Source organism: Petaurus breviceps, unplaced genomic scaffold (genome assembly GCF_028583685.1).
Source record: "Petaurus breviceps papuanus isolate PSGF00001 unplaced genomic scaffold, PetGlider_PUasm1.0 128, whole genome shotgun sequence".
In the NCBI taxonomy this organism is placed as follows: Eukaryota; Metazoa; Chordata; class Mammalia; order Diprotodontia; family Petauridae; genus Petaurus; species Petaurus breviceps.
In genome coordinates this window covers 550,110-568,894 of record NW_027185664.1, presented here as the reverse complement: position 1 = coordinate 568,894, position 18,785 = coordinate 550,110, and the positions used below count along the sequence as shown (strand labels likewise).

Genomic DNA, 18,785 nt, shown 5'->3' with positions numbered 1-18,785 from the left:
CATGTAACAATCCATCTCCTGCTTCTGTATATTTTCACTGACTCTATGTGAGCCTGGAATGCTTTCCCTCCTCATTCCTAGCTTTCACACTTTCCTTCAAGACTCAGCTCCTCCTCCTAGCTCAGATGTTATCTACACTTCATGCCTTAGTTGCTTCTAACTCATCCTGGAATTTCCTTCACCATGTGGGGCCTCCTCACCTTCTGGCATCCAACCACCCATACTGCCTTCTCACCCTAGAACAGCCCTCTACAAGGCAGCCTGGCCTCCTTCTTCCACTGATGAATTCCTCCTGAGCCCTTCATTTTGTGAACTGGTCCAGCTCTCTGGCTTCTGGTTTTCTAGACTTCACCCAAACTGGATCTTCACCCAAGTATTTTCAGCTCCATTTTGTGTATTATCTTGTCCCATTAGAATATTTACTCTTCAAGGGAAGGGGCTCTCATCTGTATATTTAGCACAGGGTCTACTGCTTTAAGATTAGTGTTACTAAATAAGGTACCCCAAAGTCCTATATCTTCAGATTTTTGAATCTAACAGTATTACAAACAATATATTAAATGAGAAGGAAGCAGGTGTTTGCCTTCAATAATTGTTAAATATATGGGAATAATATTGGAGGCAATAGCTCACATTAAAATATGTATAATTGTTTTTCTTTTTTTTTCCATTTACACCTTTCCTTATGTAAGCCAGCATGGGGCAGGGAAGGACTGTTAGTCACATATTTACTTTACAAAAATCAGAGTGTCCGTGCTTTGTCTGTAAATGACTTTGTAATTGTCAGAATATTATATTAATTTTTTTAAATGTGTTAAGGTGAAACATATTGCTTAGTAAGACCACTGAAAGTAGACTTAAATTAGAGATAACTTTTGCCAGAATTCCATTGCTTTTCTATTTGGGATTAGGGATTGAATTAGATTTGGAAATTCTTGTTTCCTTTTCAGATTCTTGACTGTTACGATATTTGAAAGTTTTTTTTCATACTGTCCCAATTGTCCAAAATATTCATTGGTACAAAAAATATATATACAGAACATCATAAAAACAAGAATCTAAATGGATATTAGGTATTTTACGTGTACTTTGCCAAAAATAGACTTATTATCTATGTGTTGTATGCATACAGAGACACAGACACACACACAGACACACATATTCCGAGGACAGTCAGTGATGGATTCTAAACTAATAAGCTAAGGATTAACTCACTGGTATCCTCTTCTGCTTTACTGCTCCTATCAATTCTCTGGTTACTGAATTTTCCACCTCACCCTCAATTTAGTTTTTAAGGAAGACTGACACACCTAATCTGAAGTCTCTTGCCATGAATAGCACACAGCTCTTCCTTAGGGCTTTTTAAGGAAATATTTTACTACTATGTAATGAGGACAAAGGGATATGGGGGGGAGGGCAGTGTAAAAACAACAAATGAAAGGGTAATTCACAGAGTATCAGTTACTTCTAGGGTAGTGCTGGAAACCAGGCCTTCCCTAGCTATAATCTTTACTTAGCCCTTCTTCCAAAGCTTCTCTCCAGAGGCATCCCCACCCAAAGCTTGTCCTAGATTTTCACCCCATTAATTGAAATTTTCCAGAATTACCCCTCCTCTTGAAAGATTCAAATTCATTCCCTATACCCACCCCTTCCCAGTTCCAGGAGAACATTCCAGACCCCAGGGTGGGGTTTTTCCAGGTTCAGGAAGAATTCATTCATAATTCAGAGAGAAGTACAGACTAAAAGACTCCTTTTGCATAATCCCATTATTTCATTCAAAGGTTTCTACCTTAGACCTTTGTTCCTTTAAAAGACTGGCATTCAATGGGATATGATTAGGAATTTTGAAGAAAATATTGGTATCACCAGCAATTTTTCCAGTGTTTATGCTATTTATAAACATAAATTTTGGGGGTAGAGCCAAGATGCAAGAGCATAGGCAGAAACTCAGATGAACTCTTCCAACATTCCTCTCCAAATAACTTTTAACACCTCAAATCCAATTCTGGAAGACTAGGGCCAACGAAAGGTCAGTAGACATTTTTCTAGCAAAAGACAACTTAAGAGGTTGGCAGGAAAGCTCTGGCTCTGGCTTAAAAGTCAGCATCAAGAGCAGTGCAGGCTGTGGCAACACACTACCCAGTTCACCATCAATACCAAACCATGGAGGCAGCTACAACAGTGACAGCAGCAGGTTCAGGAGCTCTCAGCCAACAGATAGAAAGCGTGTTTGACAACTGATGAGAAAAAAATTACCAGGGAACCTTTGCTGGCATTGTATGCAGGAACCTACTGCATTGACTACACACAGTTCTGGTTTACAGTTCTAGGGAGAAGAGCAAAAGCACTTGTGGTTGCAAGAGAAAAAGGTCCCTTTCTGACACCACACCTCTCCTTGGATCATACCACCTTACAAGCACTGAAAACTTACATGCCCCCAGAACCAGCTCTGAAAACAGCAGCACAAAAAAACCCAGAAGCTTGCAGCAGTGCCCCCTCCACTTTGAGAGCAGAACCCAACTTTAATTTAGTTAAAAGGCAAGAAACAGGCTGGAAAATGAGCAAACAACAACAACAACAAAAGAAAATAACTATTAAAAAAACTACTATGGTGACAGGGAAGTTCAAGACACAAACTCAGAAGACAATGATGTCCAAAACTACAAGGAAAGCCTTAAAGAAAAATGTGAATTGGACATAAGCCCAACAAGAATTCCTAGAAGAGCTCAAAAAGGATTTTAAAAATCAAATAAGACAGGAAGAGGGAAAACTGAGGAAAGAAATGAGAGTGATGTGAGAAAATTATGAGAAGAGAGACAACAGCTTGGTAAAAGAGGCACAAAATACATCAAAGAAAATAATGCCTTAAAAAACAGGATTGGCCACATGGTAAAAGACAAACAAAAATCCACTGAAGAGAACTCATTACAAAGTAAAATTGTCTAAATGGAAAAAGAAGTACAAAAATTAATTGAAGAAAAGAACTTAAAAATTAGAATTGGCCAAATGGAAAAGGTGGTACAAAAAGCTCACTGAAGAAAATAATGCCTTAAAAATTAAAAGTGGACAAGTGGAAGCTAATGAGATATTGAGAAATAGTAAAATAAAATTTTAAGATTAAAAAAAAAGAAAATGTGAAACATCTCACTGGAAAAATTAATGACCTAGAATAGTAGCTTGAGAAAAGAGAATTTAATAATGATTGTACTACCTGAAAGCCATGATCAAAAAAAGAGCCTAGACATTATCTTTCAAAAAAATTTTAAGGAGGGGCAGCCAGGTGGCTCAGCAAGTAAGAGCACCAGCCCCAGTGTTGGGATGACCTGGGGATCAAATGCCAGGCTCAGACACTTAGCACTCACCCAGAAACACCTAGCCATGTACCCTTGAGCAAGTTACTTAACCCCAATTGCTTAAAAAAAATTTCAAGGAAAACTACCTGATATCCTAGAATTAGAGGGTAAAATAGAAATTGAAAGAATCTACTAATCATTTCCTGAAAGAGATTCCAAAATGAAAACCCCTAGGAATATTACAACAAAATTCCACAGTTCCCACTTCAAGGAGTAGAGGGCTTGGAATATGATATTCTGGAAGGCAAAAAAGGTAAGACTGCAAACAAGAATAACCTAACCAGCAAAACTGAGTATACTCATTGAGCAGGGGGAGGGGGGTTCAATTTTGAATACACTAAGTTAAAAAGATTTCGCACAAAGAAAACCAATGTAACTAAGATTAGGAAAACAAGAGGGGTGGGAATTTCACATATATATGGTATAGGATTGTGATGGAATACTAGTGCATTATAAGAAATAATAACTTGAGGGGCGGCCAGGTAGCACAGCGAGTAAGAGCACCGGCTCCAGTGTTGGGATGACCTGGAGATTGAATCCTGGGCTCAGACACTTAGCACCCACCCAGAAACACCTGGCTGTGCAACCTTGAGCAAGTTACTTAACCCCAATTGCTTAGGGGTGGCCAGGTGGCTCAGCGAGTAAGAGCACTGGCTCCAGTGTTGGGATAACCTGGATCAAATCTGGGCTCAGATACTCAGCACCACACCCAGAAATAATAACTGGCCATGTAACCTTGAGCAAGTTACTTAATTCCAATTGCTTAAAAAACAAAAGAAATAATAACTTGATTGAAACATGGAAAGACTTACATGAAATAAAGAGTGAAATAAGAAGAACCAAAAGAACATTTTACACAGTAACAGCTATATTTTTCTAAGAACTACTTTGAATGACTAAATCATTTTTGAGTATTATATATACTCAAATCAACAAGGGACCTATGAAGGAAGATGCTATCCATATCCACAGAAAGAACTGATAAATAGAAGTATGTATTGTATGGTTTTACATATGCATAAATATTTATGTCTAATAGTAGCCTTCTCTGGGTGGGGAAGAAGGGAGAAAAAAAGTGCACAGAAAAGAACAAAAGAAACTTAGAAGGATTGCTTGAAAACCATGTGTAGTATTTATTACATTGTTTTTTTTTTAAAGGAATTAGTGTGAAATGTAAATTCATGATTTTGTATTGGGCTGTGTTAGAAATTCTCTCTTTTTTTGTCTGTTAATTTAAGCTCAAAATGAAAAAAAAATTTAATTTAAAAAAAAAGATGAGCAGGATGGCTAAAAAACAATAAAACAAAACATAGAAAGATATATGAATTGGTGCAAAAGTCAGCAGAAGTAGAACCATAACATCAATATTACATGAAGATCAACTGTGAATAACTTAGCTTTTCTGAGCAATACAATGATCTAAGACAACTCCAAAGGATTTATGATGAAAAAATGCTATCCATATGTAGAGAAAGAACTGATGGACTCTGAATCCAGATTGAAGCATAACTTTTTCATCTTATTTTTCTTGTTTTTGCAACATGGATAATATGGAAGTATGTTTTACATTTAAAAAGAAAACTAATGGTCCATACTCTAAACTTGTAAGCCATACTTGGCAACCAATGAGTTGATGATGAAAGGCATTGGATATGGTAAATACCAAATATTAAAAAGAAAAGAAAACAATTGTATCTTAATAGACAGGCAACAACTAGTCACTGACATAAAAACCATTTCCCTTCCTCCCTTTCACTAAAAGAAAAGAAAGAAAAAAATTAAAGTATTCTCTACAGTCAGACAACTGGCTTTTTAGAACAAAGATTTTAATCAACTCCAAATAAGAAGGGTTAAGATGACAAAATATTGACCACAAATATAACAGCTCCTGTAATAGTAATGGAATTTAAAGATACCCCTGTATTGGTTTGGTTTTCATATTGTGTTAAAACCCAGAGCTTGTGAATCCTACTTGTGGGATGGACTTGTTGACGTGAAAAGAGAGGGCTGAACTGGGAGGAGCTGGTGACGTGAATTTAGAGAGGCACCAGCAGAGAGAGAGGCAGAAGAATTTTTTGGAAGCAACATCGTGGAGGCAGAGAGATGGAGAGGATTGCTGAGGGCCAGTTTGAACTGCCCAGGACTTTTGAGAGTTGCTACCCAGAGCTGCCAAGGACTGAGGAGACATGGCTGTTATGCTGGCACTTTGTCTGTCTGTTTTGATGTTGTTTTGCCAGATTCATCCACTGGTGAAGGACAATGCTGTTGTTGCAGAGGATCTGGAACCTTGCTGTTGGTTCAGAAGCCCTGAAGAAGGATTTTCTTGTTATATGTTTACAGAAATCCTGGAAGAGGGTTTTGCTAATGTTTTCAGGGGTCCTAGGACTGTTCTGCAGATAGAGAATGAATTAATGAGGACAGTGGCAATCTTGTGGTCTTGCTAAGCTTTGTCTCCCCAGGAACAAAGATTGCTGAGAACTTTCCTCAGGTCAAGATGAAGAAAAGACCTCTCTTTGGGTATTAAATGCTGTGCTTAAGCTTGTTGTAACTCTGGGGTAGATGGCCTATTCAGTTGTGACCCAAGGGTGGGAAACTTTTAACTTTTTTGTGCTCTGGGACTGACCAAATGAATGTACTTTGCTTATGATTGGAAACTAATTTCCATTTGAGCAGAGTGGCTTTGTGATTGACCAAATCAATGTACAGCCTAGGGGTGGAGTAGTACTTAGAAAAGGGACTTTGTGATTGACTAAATGAATGTAATGTCCAGGGGGTAGAGTAGTACTTGGAAATTATTGAATTACACTTGGTGAATGCTGTATTTTGAATTATGCTATATTTTGATTTTCTCTGTTCTTAATTTGTCACTGAATAAAATGGAGAGCAGCCATACTGGTATTTTGAACCTTGGGAAGTTGCCTTTGCTTGGCATTACAGCTCAATACTGAGCATGTTAAAACTACTAGTGATGAAAAATGGGAAATGGATAAGTTATTTTATAAGTGATAATAATGATTGACACATTTACCTACCAAAGTTAAATGATTATAAAGCTGTCACCACAACAGGGATAATGAAAGAACAAGAAACCATTTTATCCAGCAAACATTTGACTGCCTTACCAATCAGAGCAACATGGCAACCAAAGAAAATAAGAGTTCAAGATATAAACTCACCCACAAAATGTTATAGACAAGGATTGTGAGAAATTATACACATTATCTTTTCATAAATAGTAAGGGATGGTTGAATACAAAACAAGTCTGAAGAAAGCTTAATATGAGATTCAAATAAATTAAATCATCACAAGAACATTGATAGATGAAAATGGGAAAATAACATACAATACTTGTGAAACACCACAAATTTATCATGATTTTTATAGTAAATATATTTACTATAAATGTGAGCAGAATCATCATATTTGCAATCTAATAATTTGTTCTCTAGTGTGCAAAAAGGAAGAGAATGAGGAGTAGTAAAGAATATGAGGATGAGAAAAGCAGCCACGAGACTAAATATATGCAACATATCAATGATCTCACTACTGGGCTATATAAGCAATGCAATATTCACAATACCTACGGAAATTACAGAAATGCTGATGTCGTTATCAATCATAAAATATATCAGGCTTGCTATATGGGAGATAAAGAAAGAACATTTATTAAAATACCAAAAGACTGAGTCCCAAAATCAGAAAGTCCAAGCCATCAGAGTAGTTATGAAATTGGCACAGGTAAATAAAGTAGAAAGCTCTCACATTATCAAGCCTTTAAAACACAACAGGCTACCTCAGGCAAAGGTCCTCCTCTCCCCACTCACAGCAGCCACCCAGCATCCAGGAAGCATGCTCCCAGCAGCTCTGGCCCCTGGCAGTCCTCAGCAGGAGTCCTTAGCAGAAATTCTGGCTGACTCAAAAAGGGGTTCACGCTTCCACTGACACTGCCTCTGCTGCTGCTGCTGCTGCCATCGCCACCACTGCTAGCCACTGCAGGAACTCTAGCTTGGCTTCCACTTCCTCTTGCTCCACCCCTTCCTGCTACGTCAGCAAGTCCAATGGGGCATAGAAGATATTTAAATACCATAACCCTTACATGGGCATATAGGGCAAGGAGGTCAAAGACAGAAATAAAGGCCCTAGATATACCAAAATATGGTAGCAATACTTTTTGCAGAAACATAGTATATGCTCTTAATTGGGGAGGGAGAGAACTCCCTCTTCTTTCCTCCTCTCATTTCACTCAGATGCCTTCTGCTACTAACTTCCTCCTTTACCAAGGTGCTCATGAAGACATGTTCTTACTCATTTCCAAGCAGACCTCACTACATGCATAAATAATCCCATTTCATCCATCCCCTCCAGAAGACTGCCACTTCCATCACCCCAATTCTCTCACTTATCTTCATTTTGCCAGTTTCCTTATTTGCCAGTTATTTCCCTGCTGCCTACAATGATGCCCATGTCTCCTCCATCCTCATTTGAGCCTTCCATCCCTGCTAGTTACTGTCCCATATCTCTTCTGCCTTTTGGAGCTAAACTCCGTCACCTATAATAAATGTTTCCACTTCCTCTCTTCTTGCTCTCTTATTAAAACTCTACAAGCTGGTTTCTGACCTTATTATTCCATTGAAATTGCTCTTTCCAAAGTTACCAAGCATCTCTTAAATGCCTTCCTTCACTTTTCATTCTTCTGTTTCTATCTGCTCTCTTTGATACTGTTGATTGCTATCTTTTCCTCAATATTTTCTTCTCTCTAGGTTTTCAGGAAGCCATTCTTTTGTAGTTCTCTTTCTACCTATTTGACCAATCTTTCTCAGTCTCCTTTGCTGGATCTTCACCCAGGTCATTCTACTAACTATGGGTGTCATGCAGGGCCCTGTCCTAGCCCCTCTTCTCTTCCCTTTCTATACTACTTCACTTGGTCATTTTATTAGCTCCCAAGGATTCAATTTTCATCTTCATGCCAATGTTTCTCAAATCGACTCATGCAGCCCTAGCTTCTCTGCTGACCTCTAGAATCACATCTCCAATTATCTATTCGACATCTTGAACTGAATGTTCTGTAGCCATCTTAAACTTATCATGTCTAAAACTGAACTCATTCTTTTCCCTAAGGCCTCCCCACTTTCAAATTTCCCTCTTACTGTTAAGGGAATCACCATCTTCTCAGTCCCCCAGCCTCACAATCTAGACGTCATCCTCAATTCCTCATGATCTCTCACCTCCCATATCTAATCTGCTGCCAAGGCCTGTCAATTTCACCTTCACAACATTTCTAGAATGTGTTCCCTTTTCTCTTCTGATACTGCCTCCATCTTTGTAAAGGTTCTCATCACCCTACACCTGGACCATTACAATAGCCTGCTGGTTGGTCTGCCTGCCACAAATCACTCCTTACTCCAGTCCATCTTCCATCGAGATGCTAAAGTGATTTTCTTAAAGTACAGGTCTGGCCACGTCACTTCCCTCATGCTCAATTGACTCCAATGGCTCCCTATCACCTCCAGAATCAAATACAAAATCTTCTATTTGGCATTCAAAGTCCTTCCTAACTTGACTCCCACCTCCACACACACCCCTTTACAGTCTTATGTCTTCTATACATCACACACAGATACCCCCACTCTCCACGTATTCTTTGATCCAGTGACAATGACCTCTCTGATGTTCCTCTGACACTATCTCTCAGCTCTAAACTTTCATTGTATATTCCCCTTGCCTGTCATATTCCCTCTCCTTATCTCTGCCTCCTGGGAAGTCCCAGCTTCAATCTCACATGCTACAGGAAGCTTTTCCCCCTCCCTCTTAATTCCACTGACTTTCCTCTTGATTATTTATCCTGTCTATAGCTTGTTTTTACATAGCTGTTTGCATGATGTCTCTGTCATTAGATTGTGAGCTCCTTGAGGGTGGGAACTGTCTTTTGCCTCTGTTTGCATCCCCAGCACTTGGCACAGAGGTTAATATATAACAGACACTTAATAAATGTCTATTGAGTGACTCAAAGCTAAAAACATGTCATATGAGAATATCATAAAATACAGTTGAACCATAAGAAAGGGCAATTGTGAAGAATTCAGACAACTACTTTGCAAACCTTAAAGCACTATATAAATTCTAGCTATTATTATTATTATTATTAAGATTTGTATATGCTGAACAAAGTAAGCAAGATCAGAAGAGCAATAAACAGAATAACTACAATAATGTAGACAAAAAAGAACACTGAAAGGGAACCAAACTGAATGTTCATATTAACATCCTTCACACAAGGGAACAATTAGTGAGATGCATCTTCCCCCCTCCTATGGAGAGGTGGTTAAGCACAGGCTTGAAATGCTGAAGATACTGTCAGATGTAGGTTCTCTGTAAGTTGGTTTTGATGAACTGTTTTTTCATTGTTAACAAAGGCAAGCTTGGTACAGCTAAGAGATAGTTGGAAAGAGCCATGATGTAAAAACAAATCTATCAATAAAACTTGTTTCTTGTTTGTACTGAAATAAAGAAGGTAGTCCAATCACATAGTGAGAAGAATAACAGATAGCTAGTTTTAGAACAGAATTGTAACTACAGACTATTCAAAGAAATAAATGAAAGTCTCCAGTGCACTGCATTCCTCCTATATGAACAATATTTTGAAGGCCATGTACAAGAATCTCACAGGATAAAGAGCAAAAGGGCTTACAGCTTGCACCACTGAAATGAATATGCATGGTGATGATATTAGGAAGTTTAAAAAATCTACTGATGCAATTGGTATTAAAATAGACTTAATTTTATCTTTTTGTGCCAAAAATTCCCCTCAATCTTTATTTTGCCAGGGATACAACATATCCTCAGATCCCTCAAGCTAGCAACTGTGGGTTCAATCAATATATTTCAAGTCTTAAAATGTTCTTTAGTTAAATTAGATTAAGAAATATTAGTTTAGGCCAACTCTCAACAATTAGTCACTAGGTTCATCCCTTTAGTCCCATATAGAACATCACCTAAATTCATTTAGAGGTAATAACAACAATAATATAGTATTTATAAAGTACTTTATGAACCTTAAAGTACAATATAAGTTTTAGCTATTATTATTATTAATAAAATAATAGGGCATTGTATTATTACTATAAAAGGTGCTTTTGGCTTTCGGCTTTTCTCCCAAGCTTGATGCCAGGCTCTGCTGCTTAAGTTGCATCCCTGAAACAAGATGGTGAAGGTGTCATTGATGGCCACAATGTCTACTCCACCTGAGGTAAATGCAGCCCTGGTCACCAGGAGCCCAATATGGCTAAATCCATTGACCCCTTCATTGACCTCAACTACATGGTTTATATGTTTCAATATGATTCCACTCATGGCAAATTTAAGGGCACTGTCAAGGCTGAGAATGGGAAGCTGGTGATCAATGGAAAAGCCATTACCATCTTCCAGAATGGGATCCCACCAATATTTAATGGGGAGATGCTGGAGCCGAGTATGTTGTAGAGTCCACTGGAGTCTTTACCACCATGGAAAAGGCTGGGGCTCACTTGAAGGATGGAGCCAAGAGGGTCATCATCTCTTCCCCTTCTGCTGATGCCCCAGTGTTAGTGATGGAAGTGAACCATGAGAAATATGGTAATTCCCTTAAGATTGTCAGTAATACTTCCTGCACCACCAACTGCTTGGACCCCTTGGCCAAGGTCATTCATGACAACTTTGGCATTGTGGAAGGACTCATGACTACAGTCCATGCCATTACTGCTACCCAGAAGACAGTAGATGGCCCCTCTGGTAAGCTGTGGGGTGATGGGCGTGGTGCTGCCCAAAACATCATCCCTGCTTCTACTGGTGCTGCTAAGGCTGTAGGCAAGGTTATTCCTGAGCTGAATGGGAAGCTCACAGGCATGGCCTTCTGTGTTCCTACTCCCAATGTATCTGTTGTGGATCTGACCTGCCACCTGGAGAAACCTGCCAAATAGATGATATCAAGAAAGTGGTGAAGCAAGCATCAGAGGAACCCTTGAAGGGCATCTTGGGCTACACAGAGGACCAGGTTGTATCCTGTGACTTAGCAACACTCACTCTTCTACCTGTGACGCTGGCGCTGGTGTTGCCCTCAATGACCATTTTGTCAAGCTCATTTCCTGGTATGACAATGAGTATGGTTATAGCAACCGTGTAGTAGACCTCATGGTCTACATGGCCTCCAAGGAGTAAAGTGGAAAGCCATGGATCTTCATCCCCAGCCAAAAAGAGGAGATCCACCACTGGGGAGCCCACATTCCTAACCTGTGTTCCTATACTAGGGATCCCATGTGCCATTCACATCCTTGTTCCAAAGCACCCCTGTAGTAGGGGGAAGAAGCCTAGAGTCCTGTATTGTGTACCATCAATAAAGTCACCATATTCAGTGCAAAAAAAAAAATAAAAGGTGCTTTTATGATCCCCATTTTACACATGAGGACACTGAGGCTTGGGGTGAGCAATGATTTGCTAAGAGTCATAGCCAAGTATCTAAGGCAGGAAGCTATTTTTGGAGATCTCCAAAAAAGAAAACTGAAGGTGGGGGAGGGGGACAATGAACAGGCCAGATAGTCATCTCAGTGGGACAGTGAATAGCTATCAAACAGATACAAATCTGCTTAGATTGCAGCATGAGTGAATGTTGTAATAAATTTAAGTTACAAGACTAAGCCCTCAGCTTCCCAAATTAGATGCCCAGGGACAAAAGCAATATTGTAATCATGACATGATACCATTAAAAAAAATAAGGCCCCTTCCCAACACTGCTGTGAAACAGCTGTTATACAGCTAAAGAGAATTTAAAATTCTCCAGATTGGAAAATAGTGAAAATAATAACAAACTTTTTCTTTCTGGAGAGGGAAATAATATAATTAAACAGAGATTTTCTGGAATATCTTATAGAAGAGCCTGCAGAGTAACTGGCACATAGTAGGTAGTTAATGTGTGTTTATTGAGTGACTGATTCACAAATCAGTGAGAAAATTGTGTTCCCTACCTGGTCATTCAGTCAACAAACATTTACTTAGCTCCCATTGTGGGACAGTGCAAAAAAAACCCAAACAAAAAACAGTCCCTACTTTCAAGAAGCTTCCAATCTAATGGAAACAGCTGTTTGTGATCCTGCCGAACAATTAGTGAATTTAGTAGATATAAGGGAGATGTGATGTCTGTCTTCAAGTTGCTGAAGAGCTATCACATCAAAGAGGGATTCGATTAAATTGTGCTTGTTCCCAGACGGAAGAATAAAGAGTTACTACACTGAGGAAATCCCAGGTCCTGCACAGATTTCCATTTGTGAGCAACAGCACAGCACTGAGTTTACAGATCTAGCCTTTGAGTCAAGATTACCTAGGTTCAAATCCAACGCTGACCCCATGCCAACTGTGGGAACATGGGACATGACTTAAACTCTAAGAAAAAAAAAACCCAACACCTTAAGACTATAAGTCATAAAGAAGTTGTTGGTCTGCACTGATAGAAGGAGTTTCTACCTGAGAATGCCCTCATCAATAAAATCACAGGCCCATACCCAACTCTCCTTAATAATAATGGGGGGGGGGGATTTGTGTATGTATAATACATACACAGATTTGTAGACATCCATTTGTTATGAATGAATGAAAGAGAAAGAAGGTACTGTGTTTGTGTGCAAAGCACTATCCTATGTGCTAGAGTCACATATAGACAATCCCCATTCTCAAGTAGCTCATATTTGAATGTGGGAAACAACATATACAGCAGATTTCAAGCTGCAAGTCAGATAGAAAGGCTTTACAATCCTTAAGCAGTAATAGCAAAACAGGTTGGAATTTATCTTCTTTTGTATTATTTCCACTGATAAAACATATGTATTTCTGAACCAAGGACTTCAGTGGTGAGAATTCATTTTCTGTGTTTTCAATAGCAAGGAGGCAAGGGCTAGAGCAGTGATGGGCTACAGCAGGCACAGAAAAAGTGATCAGGTCATATCTCCAAATGACCAAAAGATCATCTCCCCAATTCCCTGAATTGGAATAACCTTGGAGGTTAGACTGAAAGCAGGTCCATTGAGCTTTGGGACGCAGGTTCCAGGGTTATCTCCATCCAATCTGAGGGGGAGGCAATGGTTTGACTTGCCTTTCATTCACTGCCTCCAGCTGATTTTTATTGTCCTGTGTGTTGCAGTTGGTGATTCAACTGAATTAAATTCAGTAAACATTTATTAACTATCTACTATGTGCCAGGCAATATGCTAAGTGTTGGGGATACAAAAAGAGGTGAAAGACAATTCCTGCCTCCAAGGAGCTTAATAATTAATGGGGGGGGGAAGGAGAAGAAAATGATGGCAGGCCCCCTTTCCACATGGGTTACTCCTTGGAATGATAGCTGTAGGTGCTGAACTGGAAGTAGGTCCACTGGTCCGGAGTGAGGAGTTAGGAGAGGCAAGGGCATTGTGGATAGAGAGTTGGCCTCAAAGTCAAGAATACCTGGGTTCAAGTTTCGCCTCTGATACATATTAGCTGTGTGAACTCTAGGGAGCTAACTAAACCTCTCACTGCACTTATCAACTACCTAAATAAATTGCAGAGAAGATAACAGCCAATGTATCCTCCTCAGATCTCTATTGTTTCTTATTTTTTCTCCCAGATCAGTTTATTTCCTTTTTCATTAATGAATATATAATAATATTAAATACTTTTCAAACACAAGTTATTAATATTACTACACTACAACCCACATACAGCCATTATGTGTTTTTCCATTGACCTTTGGATTTTTTTAAATTTTGATTCTTCAAAAATGAGGAAACAAAAAGCTAGAGAGAATAAGCAGTATGTCCCAAGTCACATAATTAGACAGTGGTTGGAAGTGGGATTTAATCCCAGTTCTCTCCTGATTGTTGATCCAAGTCTAGTAATATGCCAGAGCCAGATCAAATGGAATTGATTGTTAAATGTTCAGTGTAAGCATTCACACCTCAGAAACTGGCAAATGCTATAAATCAGGGTTTCATTTCTGTTTTGTTGATTTTTCTAGATATAAGAAAGTGATGGAAAATGTTCATAAGCAGATTAAACTTAAAAATGTGTACTGAACATTTTTTTTTGAAGAGCCAGTTGTTAAAGAATTACCAGCAAACCCCTGAGTCCAACACACTTTCCATTACAACATGCCCCCTCACAAACAACATGAAGGAACTGCAGCTAAAGTAAAAATGGCTCACAGGCTTTCATTGGCCAAAGAAACAAAGGAGGGGGTGAAGTCAGTTTCCTTAAGTGCATCAACGCAATAAGAAACATTGACTCATAGAACAGTGGGTCATCTCATCTTACAGAGTTCATGATGAATGTAAACAAAGATCACCATGAAGACAGTTGCAGATCATGCACTAATATTTGTATCAGAGTATACAAAAGCAGAGAAAATCTATAAAGGCCTGGCTGGCAAAATTCTCCAAACCAAGTCAACATATACCTCATTATTAGGTGACTTCAATGTGAAAGTGTTCAAAGGGTTGAATGGTGGGGGGGAGGGGAGAGGGGGAGAGGGAGGAAGGGAAGGAAGGAGGGAAGGAAAGAAGGAAGGAAGGAAGGAAGGAAGGAAGGAAGGAAGGAAGGAAGGAAGGAAGGCCTTAGTTCAAGCTTAGACCCTGATATTTACTAGTTGCATGACTATGAACAAGTCATGGAGGTCCAGATCCCTCATCTGTAAAATAGGAATAAGAGTACTTACATCTCACAGGGCTGCTGGGGAAAAAAAAAAAAAGCCTTTAGTAAACCTTGAAGCATCATTAATGTGATGAACGAATATATTAAAGAAATGAATCAAAAATAACTTATTCTTAAATGAGATGTGGGCAAAAGAATTTTACAGGCATAATGGACTTTCTAAATGTAAACTGACTCAGAGGAAGGCCCAGAAGGGGCCTGATCAACTCGAGGGCAAGTCTTCCCACCAACCACAAGGGCCGCTACCAGGCCTATCATCAAAGGGCTGGGACTGGAAAGAGCAAGGTAAGAATCAAATACAGGGGCCCCTGTCCTGGACAGCAAATACTCCTGGGGCTACCACTTCATAGCCCAGAAATTTAAAAAAAGGCCCCTATCAGGACCTCTATAGACCAGGATGACAAAGTGAACCTCACCTGCTCCAAACCACCCCCCTGACCCTGAAAACATAGTAACTCTTGCCCCAGGGCAAAACCCTCTCCAGTAAAGGCTTGAGATTCCTAGAGGAAGGGCGTGGCTAGGGCCCTGCATCAAAATGGGTAGAAAGCAGACTACAAAGACAAAGACTCTGGAGTCCTACTATCCTCAGAGGGAGGAACCAAACTCAGAGGGAGAAAATGTGGACTCCACACTCACAGCTGAAACATCAATAGGGAATGGGTCCCTAACACAGAAGACTCTCCTAGATGAGATCAAAAGGAACTTTGAAAACCAAATGAGAGAGATAGAAGACAAAATGAATAATTCTCTCAAAACCAAAATAGCAGAATTAGAAAAACATTATAATGAAGAAAACATCTAGTCTAAAAAGAAAAGTGTATGATATGGAAAAGGAGCTCCAAAAATTAAGCAAGGAAAATGATTTGCTAAAAACCAAATTCAAACAAATAATTCTGTGGGGAACCAAGAATTAGTCAAACAAAACAACAAGAATGAAAAATTAGAAAAAGATGTAAAATACCTCAAAGAAAAAATAACTGACCTGGAAAACAGATCCAGGAGAGATAATCTGAGAATCATAGGCCTACCAGAAAATCATGATGAAAAAATGAGCCTGGACAACATTCTCCAAGAGCTCATTAAGGAAAATTGCCCTGAGATACTAGAACCTGAGGGGAAAATAGAAATCGAGAGAATTCACTGGACACCTGCTGAAAGAGATCCCAAACTGAAAAGTCCTTGAAATGTTGTGGCAAAACTCCAGAACTGCCAGACAAAAGAGAAAATACTTCAAGTGGCCAGAAAGAAACAATTCAAATATCAAGGGTCCACAGTGAGGATCACACAGGATTTGGCAGCCTCTACACTGAAAGATCAGAGGCAGTGGAATACAATTTTCCAGAAGGCAAAAGAGCTCAGATTACAACCAAGGATCACATACCCAGTGAGACTGGGCATATTCTTCCAGGCAAAGAGATGATCATTCAACGATATAACAGAGTTCCAGACCTTCTGGATAAAAAAGCCATAACTCAATGGAAAATTCAACCTCCAATTACGAGATGCAACAGTGACATAGAAAGGTAAACAAGGAAAACACACACACACACACACACACACCCTGCTATTTGATAAGAGAAAACCGGTTATAGACAAATAGAGGGTATGAGTATAAAATACACAAAATGACAATTAAAAAAATCTTATTAAGGGCTATAAAGGGACTGCAATGGAAGAAAGGGAATGAATGAGTGGAACAGGATAAATTATGCCACACAAAGAGGCATAAAAACTGTATAGCAAAGGAAAAGAAGGGAGGGAGATGGGAATTATATGAGCTTTTCCCTCATTGGTTCTGGTGCAAAGAGGGAATAACAACCAGTTAAGCATAGGACTATATGGAGAAGAAATGCAAAAAGTATCATTTCAGAGGGAAAGAGGGGAGGGAGAGGACCGTCACATGAGATTTGTTCCTGTCACTCTTGGTGCGAAGAAGAAATAACATACTTCATTAAGTATAAAAATATCCTATAGGCAGTAGGAGGGGGAAAGGGCTATGAAGGGGGGGGTTGTTAGCAGGGAGGGAAGAAGTAAGGGAAAAGGGGAGGTAAAGGGAGGGGCCTGATAAGGGAATACTAAGGGAGGCAGTGGTCAAAAGGAAACCTATTAAGGGGGGGAAGGGAGAAGGGGGGAAAATATGAACCTTAACAGGGGTGGGAATAGGATGGAGGAAAAGAAACAGATAACAATCATAATTGTACATGTGAATGAAATGAACCCTCCCATAAAGTGGAGATGGTTAGCAGAATGGATTAGAAATCATAATCCTAAAATATGATGTTTACAAGAAACACATCTGAAACACATGGATACACACAGGGTAAAGGTAAAAGGCTGGAGTAAAATATAGCATGCCTCAGCTAAAGTAAAAAAAAGCAGGGGTAGCAATCCTTATCTCAGATAAAGCAAAAGCAAAAACTGACCTAATTAAAAGACATAAGGAAGGAAACTATATCCTGTTAAAAGGCACCATTGAGAATGAAGCAATATCACTACTTAACATATATGCACCAAGTGGTAGTACAGCATCCAAATTCCTAGAGGAGAAGATAAAGGAATTAGAGGAAGAAATAGATAGCAAAACTATACTAGTGGGAGACCTTAATCTTCCCCTCTCTGAACTTGATAAATCTAACCTCAAATAAACAAGAAAGAAGTTAAGGAGGTGAAAAGGATTTTAGAGACCATAGGTATGATAGATCTCTGGAGAAAACTGAATGGGGATAAAAAGGAATATACTTTCTTCTCAGCGGTTCATGGAACATACTCAATAACTGACCACATTCTAGGGCATAAAAACCTCACAATTCTATGCAGTAAGCAGAAATGTTAAATGCATCCTTCTCAGATCACGATGCAATAAAAATTATATGCAATAAAGAGCCATGGAAAGACAGACTCAAAACTAAATGGAAATTAAACAATTTAATCCTAAAGAATGAGTGGATCAAACAAGAAATTATAGAAACAATTAGTAATTTCATTCAAGAGAATGATAATAATGAGACAACATACCAAAATTTGTGGGATGCATTAAAGGCAGTTCTTAGGTGAAGTTTTATATCCCTGAGTGCATACATGATTAAATTGGAGAAAAGGGAGGTCAACAAATTGGGCATGCAATTGAAAAATCTAGAAAAAGAACAAATTCAAAATCCCCAATTAAATACTAAATTAGAAATATTGAAAACCAAAGGAGAGATTAATAAAATTGAAATTAAGAAATCTATTGAATTAAAAATAAAACTAAGAGCTGGTTTTATGAAAAAACCAACAAAATTGATAGACCCTTAGTCAATATGATAAAAAAAAGAAAGAAGAAAACCAAATTATGAGTATCAAAAATGAAAAGGGTGAATCTACCTCCAATGAAGAGGAAATCAAAACAATAATTAGAAATTATTTTTCTCAATTGTATGCACATAAATTTGACAATCTTAGGGAAATGGATGAATATTTACAAAAATAGAAGTTGCCCAGATTAACTGAAGAGGAAGTCAATTACTTTAACCCCATCTCAAAAAGAAATTGAGCAAGTCATCAGTCAACTCCCTAGGAAAAAATCTCCAGGGCCAGATGGATTTACTAGTGAATTCTATCAAACATTTAAAGAATAATTGATTCCAATACTCTACAAACTATTTGGGAAAATTAGTGAAGAAGGAGTCCTACCAAATTCTTTTTATGACACAAGTATGGTACTAAATCAGGAAGAGATCAAA

General features: G+C 38.7%; 1 protein-coding gene and 1 long non-coding RNA gene across 2 annotated transcripts in view; one reads left to right on the top strand and one right to left on the bottom strand.

Moving 5' to 3' along the window:
* The window catches only part of LOC138172274 (A disintegrin and metalloproteinase with thrombospondin motifs 12-like), a 598,980-nt gene that overhangs the window by 373,692 nt on the left and 206,503 nt on the right, over nt 1–18,785 (bottom strand). The window lies entirely within an intron of this gene.
* On the top strand, nt 10,802–11,760 carry LOC138172365 (uncharacterized). Its single transcript, XR_011171098.1, has 2 exons — nt 10,802–10,965; nt 11,310–11,760. It is a non-coding gene; the product is annotated as an uncharacterized lncRNA (long non-coding RNA).